The sequence below is a fragment of the Pinus tabuliformis genome, chromosome 8 (assembly GCF_031772625.1).
Source record: "Pinus tabuliformis cultivar Carrire ecotype Pingquan chromosome 8, CPIR1, whole genome shotgun sequence".
Taxonomy (NCBI): Eukaryota; Viridiplantae; Streptophyta; class Pinopsida; order Pinales; family Pinaceae; genus Pinus; species Pinus tabuliformis.
Window position 1 is genome coordinate 1144416546 of NC_142294.1, and position 13741 is coordinate 1144430286.

Sequence of the window (13741 nt, forward strand, 5' to 3'; positions counted from 1 at the left end):
TAATATGCAGGAGAGTAAAGCAGCAATCACTCCCACAGTGATGGGATTAAAACTCAGCAAAGAGGACAACAGCAAGGAATTTGATCCTAGTTTGTACAATAGCATAGTTGGCAGCCTCATGTATTTGACTGCAACTAGGCCGAATATAATGCATGTTGTTAGTTTGATTTCCAGATTCATGGAGAGGCCAAAAGAAGCACATTGGCAGGCAGCAAAAAGGATTCTGAGGTATGTTAAAGGTACTAAAAGGTTTGACATTTTATATACTATTTCAGAATGTTTAGATTTAATTGGAAACACTGATAGTGATTGGGCTGGAAGTATAGATGATTGGAAAAGCACATCCGGTTATGTTTTTCACATGGGTTCAGGAGCCATTTCATGGGCTTCTAAAAAATAGCCTATTGTAGCGTTGTCTACAGCAGAGGCAGAATATGTGGCAGCTACAACAGCAACGTGTCAAGCAATTTGGATGAGAAGGATGTTAAGGAGTTTATGCCAAGAGCAAGCAAAAGGAACTGTGATTTTTTGTGACAATAGCTCAGCTATTGCATTATCCAAGAATTCTGTGTTTCATAAGAGAACGAAACACATTGACACAAAATTTCATTACATCAAGGAATTGGTAAATAATGGAGAAATTGTTTTAGAACACTACAGAACTCAGGAGCATGTTGGAGATATTCTGACCAAACCATTGGGACAGAAAAGTTTTGAATTTTTTGAGGAAATCTCTGGGTATGACTAATAACCCAACAGTTGAAATTAAAGGGGAGTGTTGAAATGATAATTTCAACTGCAGCATTTTTTTCAGAAAACCGCCAGTTCCCCTGCATCGCCTTTTACCGAATGCTGGTAATTCTCCAAGGGCAGTGATCACACCCATAGGCTTACACGTGGCGTGAGCAGTTTTCCAAAACAACCTTTCCCCGGTGCGTAAAGTGCGGTAAGAAGGGCCATGCGATTTTGCTGACAGCCGTCCAATTGATATCAAGGTTCGATGTACAGGCCTGCACCATAGAACCATTTATTACTTGACGTGAAGTGAAATTTTCATTGACGGCCAGGTTTATCAATGAAACATTTAATGAAATTTACTGTGGTTGGTAAATGTAGGTAAAGGTTTTAATTTTATTGTTTTTTTTATTCACGGGAGCAGCACAAGTAAAAAACAAAAAGATATATCATGTTTTTGTTGAATATGAAAGGCAATATACACAGCAACGCGAATGTAATGTTTCTTTTGTTGAGAATATGAAATGTAATACGTAGCAGCGTGAATGTAAGAAAAAAAGTAATTTTACACACATCAGTGTAAAATTTGCAAGTAGAGACAGAGTGTTCTTGTAATGCACAGCAGTGCAGAGGCAGAGGGCTCCAGTTGATTAAGGATTTGGGTTTCACTTGTTGGTCGAAAGTTTTCCAATTTTATTTAGAAGAATCCCTCTATGAGAGGAAGAATTTTTTTTTGTAACAGCAGTCTTGTTAATGAATGCAAAGTTTTTTTTGGTGCCTCAAAAACTCTGTTTCCTTTGTTAAAAATAGAGCATTATTCTTTGTTCATGTTTGTTTGGAATTATCAGAAAGTCCCAACATGGAGGGCAGGGTCAAACTCTTCTGCTCCAACACATTTTCAACAGAGACGAAGTTCATATGAAGGCATGTTCAGGTTCACTTACCTTGCCTACCTCAATATAAAGAAATTTTGTGAAAATTTTATCATAATATATTTCCAACTGCACGTATGGTGTGCTTTTAAAAGCCTAGGAAATGGCTAGAGGCTTACCCAACCAATTTAAACCACTGAAATATTGCCATAGAGAATTATTATACTCTCTCGGTTGCTTTCTTATCCACTGATCGATAATGTAGCCTTCCCACACACTAGTTATATTATGATGTACACAAGTTAACTCTTGCAGATTTTGTAGATTTTGTATTTACCAGCAAACTTTTTTGATTATCCAAAGTAAAATGTCTTTACATGAGCTTCTATAATCACACTTTTCTTTGGACTGATCTACCGGCTTGTGCTAAATCCTATAAATATCCTTCATCTTATATTTAGCAAATAATAATAGATTTGGTATCTCTTTGATTTTATCTAAGAAACCCATCCTTCTGCCATGAAATTTTTTTTGAGGAGTATGATGCATGTGTTAAGATATGGATATTCATTAAAAAAAAATAGTGCTATATTGAAAATGTAAAATTTTAAAGAAGATATAGGCTCCAAAAGAGTAAAACATAAAATGCAGAAAGTATCATTAATCAAATGTTTTTTTAATTCATTAAGTAAGAGAATAAGATTACAGATTCAATCCTTTATTCATTAAATAAAAAATCAATATCACAGATAGATATAGATAAAGCTACTCCTGCAATAGCACCATGTGCATCCATACATGGACCTGGTAAACTGCCCAGCCCATAAAGACCAAATCCACTTTGATTATAGTCTAGCCACAAACGTTTTATTTGTTTAAAAAATAAAACAAGTAATATATGTAGAAATAAGAAATAATGGAAAAACACCACCCAAAAAATAAATAAATATTTGAGAAGGCACGCTGGGCTTGCATGCAACCCACATGCCTCCTCTCCAGCTCAAGTATGTCGGCCATCTAGACAGCATGCTTTAAGCATGGCTCAACCAGGAATCCATTTACAATCCACCCAACAGCTCAAACACAGCATTTACAATCCACCCAGCGGCTCAAACACAGCAAAAACACCACAAATCAAAAGAATGGCCTGTGATTCTCATTTTTTATTCAATCAGTTAATTGTCCTCATTTTTTAATCAATCAGTTAAATTTTTTAAACAATCAGTTAATCAGCACTAGTCGTTGGTTGAATGGTTTAAGCAGCCCTCTTATACTGATTCAATACAACAGAGAAACCAGGCCTCCAGTGAAGAAGCCCCATTAATTTGCACAGTGGCCGGAAAATGTGGTACAATGTGCATAAGCCTCCTTCCTAAAATGATAATTAGGAAGAAACAACTTCTTCTTTTGAGCCAGCTGATTAAGAACATTTTTAGATAGACTGCTCTCTTGCTTGGTAGACAGATAATATAATTAACTTGAGTTGACAACCCAGTATATTCAATCGATAAATAAATATATTTAAGAAATAAATAAATGAATAAAGTTTTGAACCAATGAAAATGAAAATAAAATGAAAAGAAGTGGAAAATAAAATATGTATTTTCAATAGAGGATTTAAGTAGACTTTAAGTTCACTTGAAGTTGTATAAGTGTACCCTGCTTAAGTAGATCTTTGATAGTGCCTCAGCTTCAGCATTGTGGGGAGGCTTCTTGTGATAGATCTTTGATAATGCCTCAGCTTCAGCATTCTGGGAAGGCTTCTTGTGATCTAATTCTTTCTAAATTTAACACTTTTTAAACCATATCTAAGTTGTCCATGTGTATAATTTCTGAACTTTTTCAATAGTAACAACATTCTCAACAATAAACTTTTCTTCACTAATTTCAGACTCAATTTCTTCCATTTGTTGATTATTAAACAACATGTTAACGACATTCTCAACAGTAAACTTTTCTTCACTAATTTCAGACTCAGTTGCTGCCAGTAGTTGATTATTAAACAACATGTTATCAATTGGCATCTTCAATTTAGATTTCAGACTTAGTTGTTGCCATTAGTTGATTATTAAACAACATGTTATCAATTGGCATCTTCAATTTAGATTGGATCACATCGCATTCTCCAGGTGAATGTCTAGAATCTGTGCTTTCAGAATTAAGTTCAACAACGGAGAAAGGATTCCCTGAAATGAGATTCTGATGAATTGGCAACAATTAATATTGTTAAGAGCAGGAGGCAAGTGAGATTCTGATGAATTCGCAACAATTAATATTGTTAAAAGTAGGACGCAAGTGAGGATATTGCATAGTACTTCAAAATAACTAACGAGAATGGAAACAGTTTGTTTTCCATCTACAAAAACTCACAATACTGGGTTTGAATAGCCTGAATTGCTTCACATGCAGCTTTGCCTTTTGCCTCCTTACTCTTTTCTAGGCCTCCAGTATAACAGGCCCCATTAATCTGCACAGTGGCAGTGAAGGTGGGACAATGTGCATATCCCTCCATTGTAAAATGATAAATAGGAAAAGCCAATCTCTTTTTGACCCAGCTAATCAAGAACATTTTTGGATAGTCTGGTCTCCTGCCAAAAGATTATAATTAAAGAAGTTTACAACCACTTTTTATATTCAATAGATAAATAAATAGATATCCAAAACAAATAAGCTAAATATATTTTCATATCAGGTAAAATCAAAATGAATGTAAACTAAAAAATGAAATCAAATTTTTCCATATCCTTAATAAACACTTTGAACATTTGCATAGATATCAAATTTACTTCAAACTGTGGAAGTAAACCCTGAATGAGCAGATCTTCTACCATTGCCTGGGCTGCAGCATTCATTGCAGACTTCTGGAATTCATATTTTACTCCATTGATTACTAAGCTGCATTTGAACGGTGGAAAATGATAAACATTAAGGATAGCTTTTTACACATAGGATAAAGCATGGACAAGAATATGCAGGTCATCCACAGTAAAGTCATTCAGGTCATCCACGCTAAAGTCTGAGGCAATGAATGTCCGAGCGAGATTACTACCCTGCTACATGTTAATTTAAAAATTTAATAAATAATAAATAAAGTTAAATTAAAATAAAAAGAAAAGATTTGTGAGAAAGACCGTGCATGGATTTCACGTGTTCGAGGGATTGAAAGAAGCCACACCAACCATCACAAGTTCCAATCTTTCACGGCGGGAAGTGTCGGTCCTCCAGTGCTCCATGCATCACCACATTGGTCCATGATTTAATGTTGCAGGCAAAGAATTTTTCGAAGCAGCTTAGGGATTCACTGCATTAAGCCCAATCTCCCAACTATTAAGGTCATGACCCTCACTGACCAGTCACCCAATCTCCCAACTGTTAAGGTCATGACCCTCACTGACCAGTCTATCTGATCTCCTGTAAAAAAATTGTTCTTCACATTGAATAAGAGGAATGCCATTAATTGTGCATGATTCCAGATATATTTTAGTTGTGCATAATTCCATACATGTTTTATCTTGGTAAGCCAAACTATGCATCTGGAATTTCTTAGAAATTCAACAGATTTATATAGGTTTAGTTTAGTACAAGATATGTGCTTCGCTCTGTGACTAGCGTATTCTTCCTGACAGTGTGTAAGAGGTATCTTGCAAGTCATGGCCCGTAGACTAGCAATGATAGGAATTATCAGCTGACCAACAAAAATACATGGGGTAACCACCAACCTTATCAGCCTTAGATCCAGTGTTTGATGAATTGGGTGAAGCAGATGATGAAGGCTAGTCCATCTAGATGTCGATGGAATACAATGCTATGGACAAGAATACAATACGAAGGTGCCCTTCATTCTTTTTCTCTCTTTGGATGAGAAACAGGGAGTGGCCACAATGTACAAATGTGACTTACTCAAAGATGGGGTACAACATCAAGCACCTGTCGTGGGCACTGCTCTGTTGCTATCTAGAGGTTGGGCTAGTATTATTCAGCATCGAGAACCTCATCATGCAAAAATATTAGAGCAGGCATAAAAGATACAAGCAGGGTGAAACTGGTACTACTGCTCCTTATTGACTTATTACTTACCCAAAGACAGTGCATAGAGCCTCTAGACTTCTCCTTATTGACTTATTACTTACCCAAAGACAGTGCACGGAGCCTGCCTACAGGCTGGGACTGGTTTTTGCCTTCTTTCTTCCTAAGCCTCGTAAAGACCAGTGCATACAAAGACAACTACCAAAAAAGATGATTATAGTATAGACAAGACACACAGGTTAGGAATACTGGACAGACCATATAGTGGCATATAGAGTGTTCAACCAGTCTCCAATGCAGTGACTAGGGAAAGCGTGAATTAAAGCATGCAAGGTGAGTAATGCTAGATTTTCTAGATTTTCTATAGCATAGCTGGTATTTCACAAGAAAGGTCAGTAATGATAGATTTTCTATATCATAGCTGGTATTTCACTTACTTTTGTTGTGATTTCAGTAACTATCTCTCTCGCTAATGCTTAATATACTCCACCTTTTCCACCTGTTACCTCTGTTACCAAAAACAAGAAATGGGAAACGAAACTAGAAATGAAAATGGTACGAGAAAGGAGTCAGGAGGTTTTCGCACTCAACAAATGAGGAGAGAGAAAATGAAAATAAAAATGAAAAATACAAAGTTAGTTTCAATTTTCAATATAGTTTCAACTAAATCTCCAGCCCAAATTTTATTACAAACCTAAATAACTTGAATACCAAACTGATGCTTAGCAAATTGACTATTAAATATATACATTCTTATGCCTCCTAGTCAATTAAGTGTATGCATTCTTATGCATTTTGGGCCTTCCGCTAATTATTGTTTCCTTAAAAAAAATCCAAATAATTATATATAAATAACTGTAATCAATCAATAGAATTTGCAATTAAATGTGAACTTCTTGAGGCACATATAGAATAGTGTTTAAACTATGAATTTTAACAATATACATGTTAAAGGAAAACAAATCAACTAAAAAATGGAACAATAGTACAGAAATGATCAACTTTCTGTATACTTGGCATAGGCCTCTAAGTTATTGAATGAATACATGCATGAAATCTACAGTAAAGAGTGAAAATATAGGGTTGAGAACGACTTGCAAAAGAGCGAACTACAACCTGTAAAAGATTTCCCATAAAATATATTCACCCGTTAGCTAAAACGACTGTAGAAAATGGTGTTTCCATCTGGTCTCGTTTCTTACATGTTTTTTACAGGGAACGGTGGCAACCGTCCCGTTTCTGGTAACATATCCTGTTACCCCTGCTCTAGTTGTTGCTTGCCTTGATATTGGTCAAATGGTTACTAATGCTATTGATAATGCACTAGGAATTGTATATGAAACTACTTCCACCTTTGCCTCTCACTAATACTTAATATACTCCACCTTTTCCACCTGTTACCCCTGCTCGAGTTGTTGCTAGCCTTGATATTGGTCAAATGGTTACTAATGCGTTTGATAATGCACCAGGAATTGTATAGGAAAGTGCTTCCACCTCTGCCTCTAGTGGTGTTGGGTGATCAATTTCCTTCATTTTTGTTTCTTTGACTGGGTAGTAAATCGGTAGTAATCCGGTTCATTTGCAGTTGCCTCTCCCTTTGTTGTTATCTTACCAGTTGCTTGCTCGGCTATTACTCCCATTGACGTTGTTGCGACTAGTCTCGTCAGGGTGGTGGCAAGGAGGAAAGGAGGGATATGAAATTTAAACGCCACAAAACAAGCCGCATTGCATGGCTTACATTGACGTTGTTGTGACTAGTCTCGTCAGGATGGTGGCAAGGAGGAAAGGAGGGATATGCAATTTAAATGCCATATAAAAAGTCGCATTGCATGGCTTACAGGTGGCAGTCAGTTGTACAAGGTGGCAGTATAGTCCTACTTGTTGGAAATATTAATCCCAACCATCGCGTTAAACACCCTGACAGCAGCCATACTTGTCAGAATTATTTTTGCAGATTGCATCTCTGTTTGAAGAAGGAAGGACTGAAGCTAGAACAGAGTACCACGCGAACCATTCCTCAACACAACAAAGAATTTAAGGCATTTAATGCATTTTGGTAATTAAATATGGTAAGCATTCATTCTGCAATTATTGCCCATACTCCATAGACACCTGCGCGATTTCCACACTCAACAACAACAGTGTATTAATTATTTTTCCCATACTCCACAGACACCTAAGCGATTTCCACACTCAACAACAACAGGGTATTAATTATTTTTCTATGTCATGTATTAATGTCAAATTGTGTGTTGAGATAAATATGTATGTAAAAATCATTTTGAAAGTTGAGGAGAAAATGGTGGAGCAAATTTTGGTGGGCGCGTGAGAAACAATAGTTACAGTGTTTTACTGTGTGTTATTTCGCGTAAGTGTAAATCACTGTAAAACCTTTGTTTTACTTGGTGAATGAGCCGCAGTCTCATATGAATGTATTTTCATGATTTAGAATTCAATCCTAAGTTTTTATTGTGTTGCTCCAAACTTACTCTGTTCTACTGAGTGAATACTAAAGTCACCCCTATGCCTCTCCGCGTAAAAAAAAATTCAACATGGTATCAGAGCGGGTTAAACTTTGTTAGTGTAAAAACAAGTGTTTTTATTAACAATTAAAATTGTTTTGAGGGCATATTGCTTTTAACATATTTACCAGCAGATAGAAAGTTGTTTTTCTTCACTCAGAAATAGAAACATCAAGCACAAGCTTGACTAATCCTCAGATACCTCAGTTAAATGGAAAAAATTATGATTATTGGGCTATTACAATGAAGGCCTTGTTTTCTTCTCAAGGCATTTGGGATTTGGTGGAGAATGGTTTTCAAGAACTAGCAGATGCAGCAGCATACAATGCCTTATCTCAAGAAAAAAGAGATTTGTTAAGGGACAACAAGAAGAAGGATTCAAAAGCCCTGTTCTATATTTTCCAAGAAGTTCATGAAAGTATTTTCCCAAGGGTTGCAGCAGCAACGAAGTCCAAGCAAGCATGGGACACACTCCAGACAGCTTACCAAGGCATGGCAAAAGTCAAGACAACAAAGCTACAAATGTTGAGAAGAGGCTTTGAAACACTTTGTATGAAACAATCTGAGAATGTAGACTCATTTTTTACACATGTAAGTGGGCTAGTTACTCAAATCATGTCTCATGGTGAGACACTTGAGGATAGAAGAATAGTTGAGAAAGTTTTGAGAAGTTTTCCAGCAAGGTTTCATGCAGCCAAGCAAGTGCTTCTCCAAGCACACCACAAAGCGCAACACCAAGTGACATGTCAAGCCCATCTTTAGCAAGCACAAGAAGACCAAAATTCAAAAATTTAAATGAAAATTATGAGCAAGATGAATTTGATAGTAGCGCTCGTCTGAATTCCTTATTTTCCATGTTTTGTCATGTAGATGACCCAATCCATTTTGAAGATGCAGTCAAAGAAGAAAAATGGGTTGCAGAAATGGAGGAGGAAATAGAAGCAATAGAAAGGAATGACACGTGGGAGTTGGTGAACCTTCCGAAAGGAAAACATGTCATTGGAGTGAAGTGGGTCTATAATACCAAAAGCAACATTGAGGGAAAGATTGAAAGGCACAAAGAAAGACTAGTTGTCAAAGGATACAAGCAGCAGCATAGAAGAGATTACGCAGAGACATTCGCACTAGTCATGAGGATGGAGACAGTGCACGCAGTTGTGGCGATTGTCGCGCAACATAAATGTAAAGTGTATCAAATGGACGTAAAATCAGTATTCTTGAATGGAGAGTTGAAAGAGGAAGTGTATGTTGCGCAACTACCTAGTTATGAGGTAGAAGGCCAAGAAGACAAAGTGTATTGGTTGAGGAAAGCTCTTTATGGGCTGGAGCAAGCACCACGCGCATGGTACAACAGGATAGAGTCCTACTTGTTGGAGAATGGTTTCGACAAATGTGACGGTGAACCCACTCCCTATATCAAAGAGAGTGATAGTAAGATTTTTATTGTTGTCTTATATGTAAATGATTTGAATTTTATAGGCAGTGATGATTTCCTCATCATTGATTTCAAACAAGTCATGAAGAATGAATTTGAAATGACTGACTTGGGGTTGTTAAGATATTTTTTGGGCATAGAAGTGAAGCAAACATAAAATGGCATTTTTATCTCTCAAGCAAAGTATGTGGTAGACATTTTGGAGAGGTTTAAAATGTAGAACAACAAGCCTGCACCAACTCCAACTATCATGGCATTGAAGTTGAGCAAAGAATATTGCAGTAGCAATGTCAATCCAACATTATACAAAAGCATGATATGCAGCTTGATGTATTTGACTGTCACTAGGTTGGATATAATGTATGCAGTAAGTTTAGTGTCAAGGTTCATGGAGACACCCAAGGAGACACATTGGCAAGCAGCAAAAAGGATTCTAAGGTATGTCAATGGGAAAAAACAATATGGCATTTTGTACACAGCAACAAGTGATTTCAAGCTAGTTGGTTACACTGACAGTGATTGGGCAGGAAGTGTCGATGATAGAAAGAGCACATCAAGATATGTTTTTCATTTGGGTTCTGGAGCCATTTCATGGGCCTTCAAGAAGCAGCCAATAGTGTCATTGTCAACAGCAGAAGCTGAATATGTGGCAACAACAGTAGCAGCGTGTCAGGGAGTTTGGATGAGAAGGATGTTGAGGGATCTTCGTCATGACTAAGAGGGAACGACAACCATTTTCTACGACAACACCTCAGCAATTGCATTGTCAAATATTTTTGTCTTTCATAAGAGGACCAAGCATATTGATGCTAAATATCATTTTATTAAGGAGTTGATTAACAATGATGAAATTGTGTTGCACCACTACAGGTCACAGGATCAATTCGTTGATATCTTCACAAAGCCATTGGCACGTGAAAGTTTTTTTTATCTCAGAAACTATTTGGGAATTGTCAATGGCGGCAATTGTGATTAAGGGGGAGTGTTGGAAATATTAATCCCAAGCACCGCGTTAAACACCCTGACAGTAGCCATACTTGTTAGAAGTATTTTTGTAGGTTGCGTCTCTGTTTGAAGATGGAAGGACTAAAGCCAGAAAAGAGTACCACACAAACCATTCCTCAACACAGTAAAGAATTTAAGGCATTCAATGTATTTTGGTAATTAGATATGGGCAAGCATTCATTCGGTGATTATTTCCCATGCTCCATAGACACCTGCGTGATTCCCACATTCAACAACAACAACGTATTAATTATTTTTCTCTGTCATGTATTAATGTCAAATTTTGTGTTGAGATAAATATGTATGTAAAAATAATTTTGCAACCGAGAGAGAAAGAGAGCAAGAGTCTCTGAGGAGAAAATGGTGGAGAAAATTTTGGTGGGTGCGTGAAAAACAATAGTTACTGTGTTTTACTGTGTGTTATTCCGCGTAAGTGTAAATCACTGTAAAACCTTTGTTTTACAGAGTCTCATGTGAATGTATTTTCATGATTTAGAATTCAATCCTAAGTTTTTATTATGTTGCTCCAAACTTACTATGTTCTACCTTTTTTTTGTCATGAGCGAATATTGGGTTTTTAAGTCTCTGTATAGCTGCGTGTAAATCTAGTTGTACGAAAGCTAGCTGTGCAAAATCATCTTTGCAAAAGTCACCCCTCTGCCTCGAAGCACGACAAGGACTAATAAGGAGCGATAATCTCGAAGCACTTCTTCATTTGTTTTGCTTCATAAAGCATATCCAAAGGAAACACCTTATTAGAAACCTTATAGGATTCCTTAATATATTCTTTCTATTTTCTATATATATGATTACATTTTTTTTCCTTACCTCTGAGTCTCTTTCCTCTTTCCTGAATTGGAAGTAACATTAAGTTTTCTATTGAATACCTCATTTTTGTCCATTTTATGATGAATGTGGAACTCCCATCACTTATAAATTAATATTTTCGCTTTTTGATTAAGGGGTATTTATGTTGCATAAATTTATGCGTTATTGTTTGTCCCATTACTACAACATATTTGAAATAATGAGTGATTTCTCTTGGAGATAACAATGTCACCTATAACACATTTATGTAGAGTTCCTTGATAAGCACCATAAAATAACTTTCAATTCTATGATTTGTCTATTTTTTAAATCTAACGAGATTTCTAACATTTTCATTTTTATAGGTTTCTAAATTCCTACATAGGCATATATTATTTGGACATAGACTTGAAAAGAAAGGATTTCCTTTCCTTGATTTACAATGTCATTCTATTTCTCGCAATCGATAATTCAAATTTTCCAACTCATAATATAAGGTTATGCCTTCTGAGCTATCACGTATGTATCCTTATACCGTCCCCTAAAATATATTGCACTAACCTTTCCACTTCCCTTTATTATTATTTAACTCCAATGCCTTATTATGTACTTCTCTCACATATGGATAATCAACTAGTAGGTGGTTTGTAGTTTCATGTTTGATCTTACACATAATACATCTATTTAAACCCTAGCATGATCTCTTCTGCTAGTTGCCTTAGATGATTAGAATTCTATTAGATAAAGGAAAGAATATAAAAATACATTGGTTTTAGAGGGCTATTCAACTTCCATTTAGGTTTCCACCATTTTTATTATCTTCTATTTGCTCCTCAATATTATCCCTATATCCTAAATTTGTTGTAAATATTTTAGTTGTTTTGTTCATAAAACATATTTTTTTTTCATCCTTAATTCTAATTGTCTTGCATTTTAAACTAAATATGATTTATTCCATTCTTTTGTTGTGTCTTCCTCAAATTCCAGTGGTAAGGTAGATTGTCACCCTTGATTCTATATTTTAGTAGAGTATAAATTAGATACATCTAAGAAGTGGTATATTCCTTGATCTAGATTGGATCATCATATTGCTTTTCATCCATATTTATTCTTTCAAAGTGGAAAATTTGGAGGAATCAACTCACATGACCATTTTTTACCAATGGGACCCAATTTGGAAAATTGGGGTCTGAAACCTTCTGGGAGAAACTTGAGGCATTGGGGTAAAACTTTTTTTGTTTTAGAGTGTATATTTTTTTCCTATTCTACATAGAGATACCTTTTAGATGACACAAGAATCGCCTCAAATAGAGTCTGTATGCAAAACATTATACCACTCAGAAGTTGACCTTCCTATTTTAACCACCATAATTTGAGAGGATGTCACATCAGCCCCGATTATTCATGGAAAAAGGGATAGAAACATGATAATAATAAATAATACTCTAGAAGAGTCAATATCATAACTCTAGTTAATATTTGAATGAGTCAAAACTAACCACTAGTAATTTATTGGGCTATGTTATAATCGAGCCACTAGGAGGAAGAGAGGCTCCATTATTTTCAAGAGAATCTTATTCCATAGATGGGAAGAGTAGCCAAGAGGGATATGGAGAGAACACACAAATAGGATTTGTGCATTGTAGTATCCCACAAGTCATGAGCCTTATTTCTTTGTACTTGCATTGATTTTCTATTCAGACAAAGAGAGTAGAGCAACCTCACCTTCCATCTAGGTTTTCTATCAAAACATTTTCCTAGGATATATCTTGCGTCAATTATTATTTATGAATTTTTATTTTGATGTTCTCTATTTTCTATATAATTATAATTTGCATTCATATGAAATAAATAGTAATTTACATATCCATAAATTTAAAGAGAAATAAAATCTCATACTGTATATTTTGGATTTTAAGTATAATTTATCAAATCTATTGTGACGAACAATATAGTGGAATATCCACAACATTTTGTAAAAAATTCCAAAACTATTAAGTTGTTATTAAATGAGTTGATGGTATAAAACATACTAAGAATTTTGTGTATACATAAACTATCTTATAGCTGAAGTAGACCATTAATTAAGCACAAATTCAAAAAATAATGAAAATATTTTCCTAAAGTAGCCTAGAACAATTTTATCATAACTACTAGTTAGTTATGATGACACACATAGTTTGAGTAGCTGGTAAGCGACAAGCCTCAAAAGGTGGTCGTGCTACAATCATCCTTGCTCTAATTCAAACTCACAAACCTACAAAGAATGAATAAAATATTGTTATAGCATAATTTTCCACCCATGCACATGCTATGAACTTATCTACCATTCCTCAACT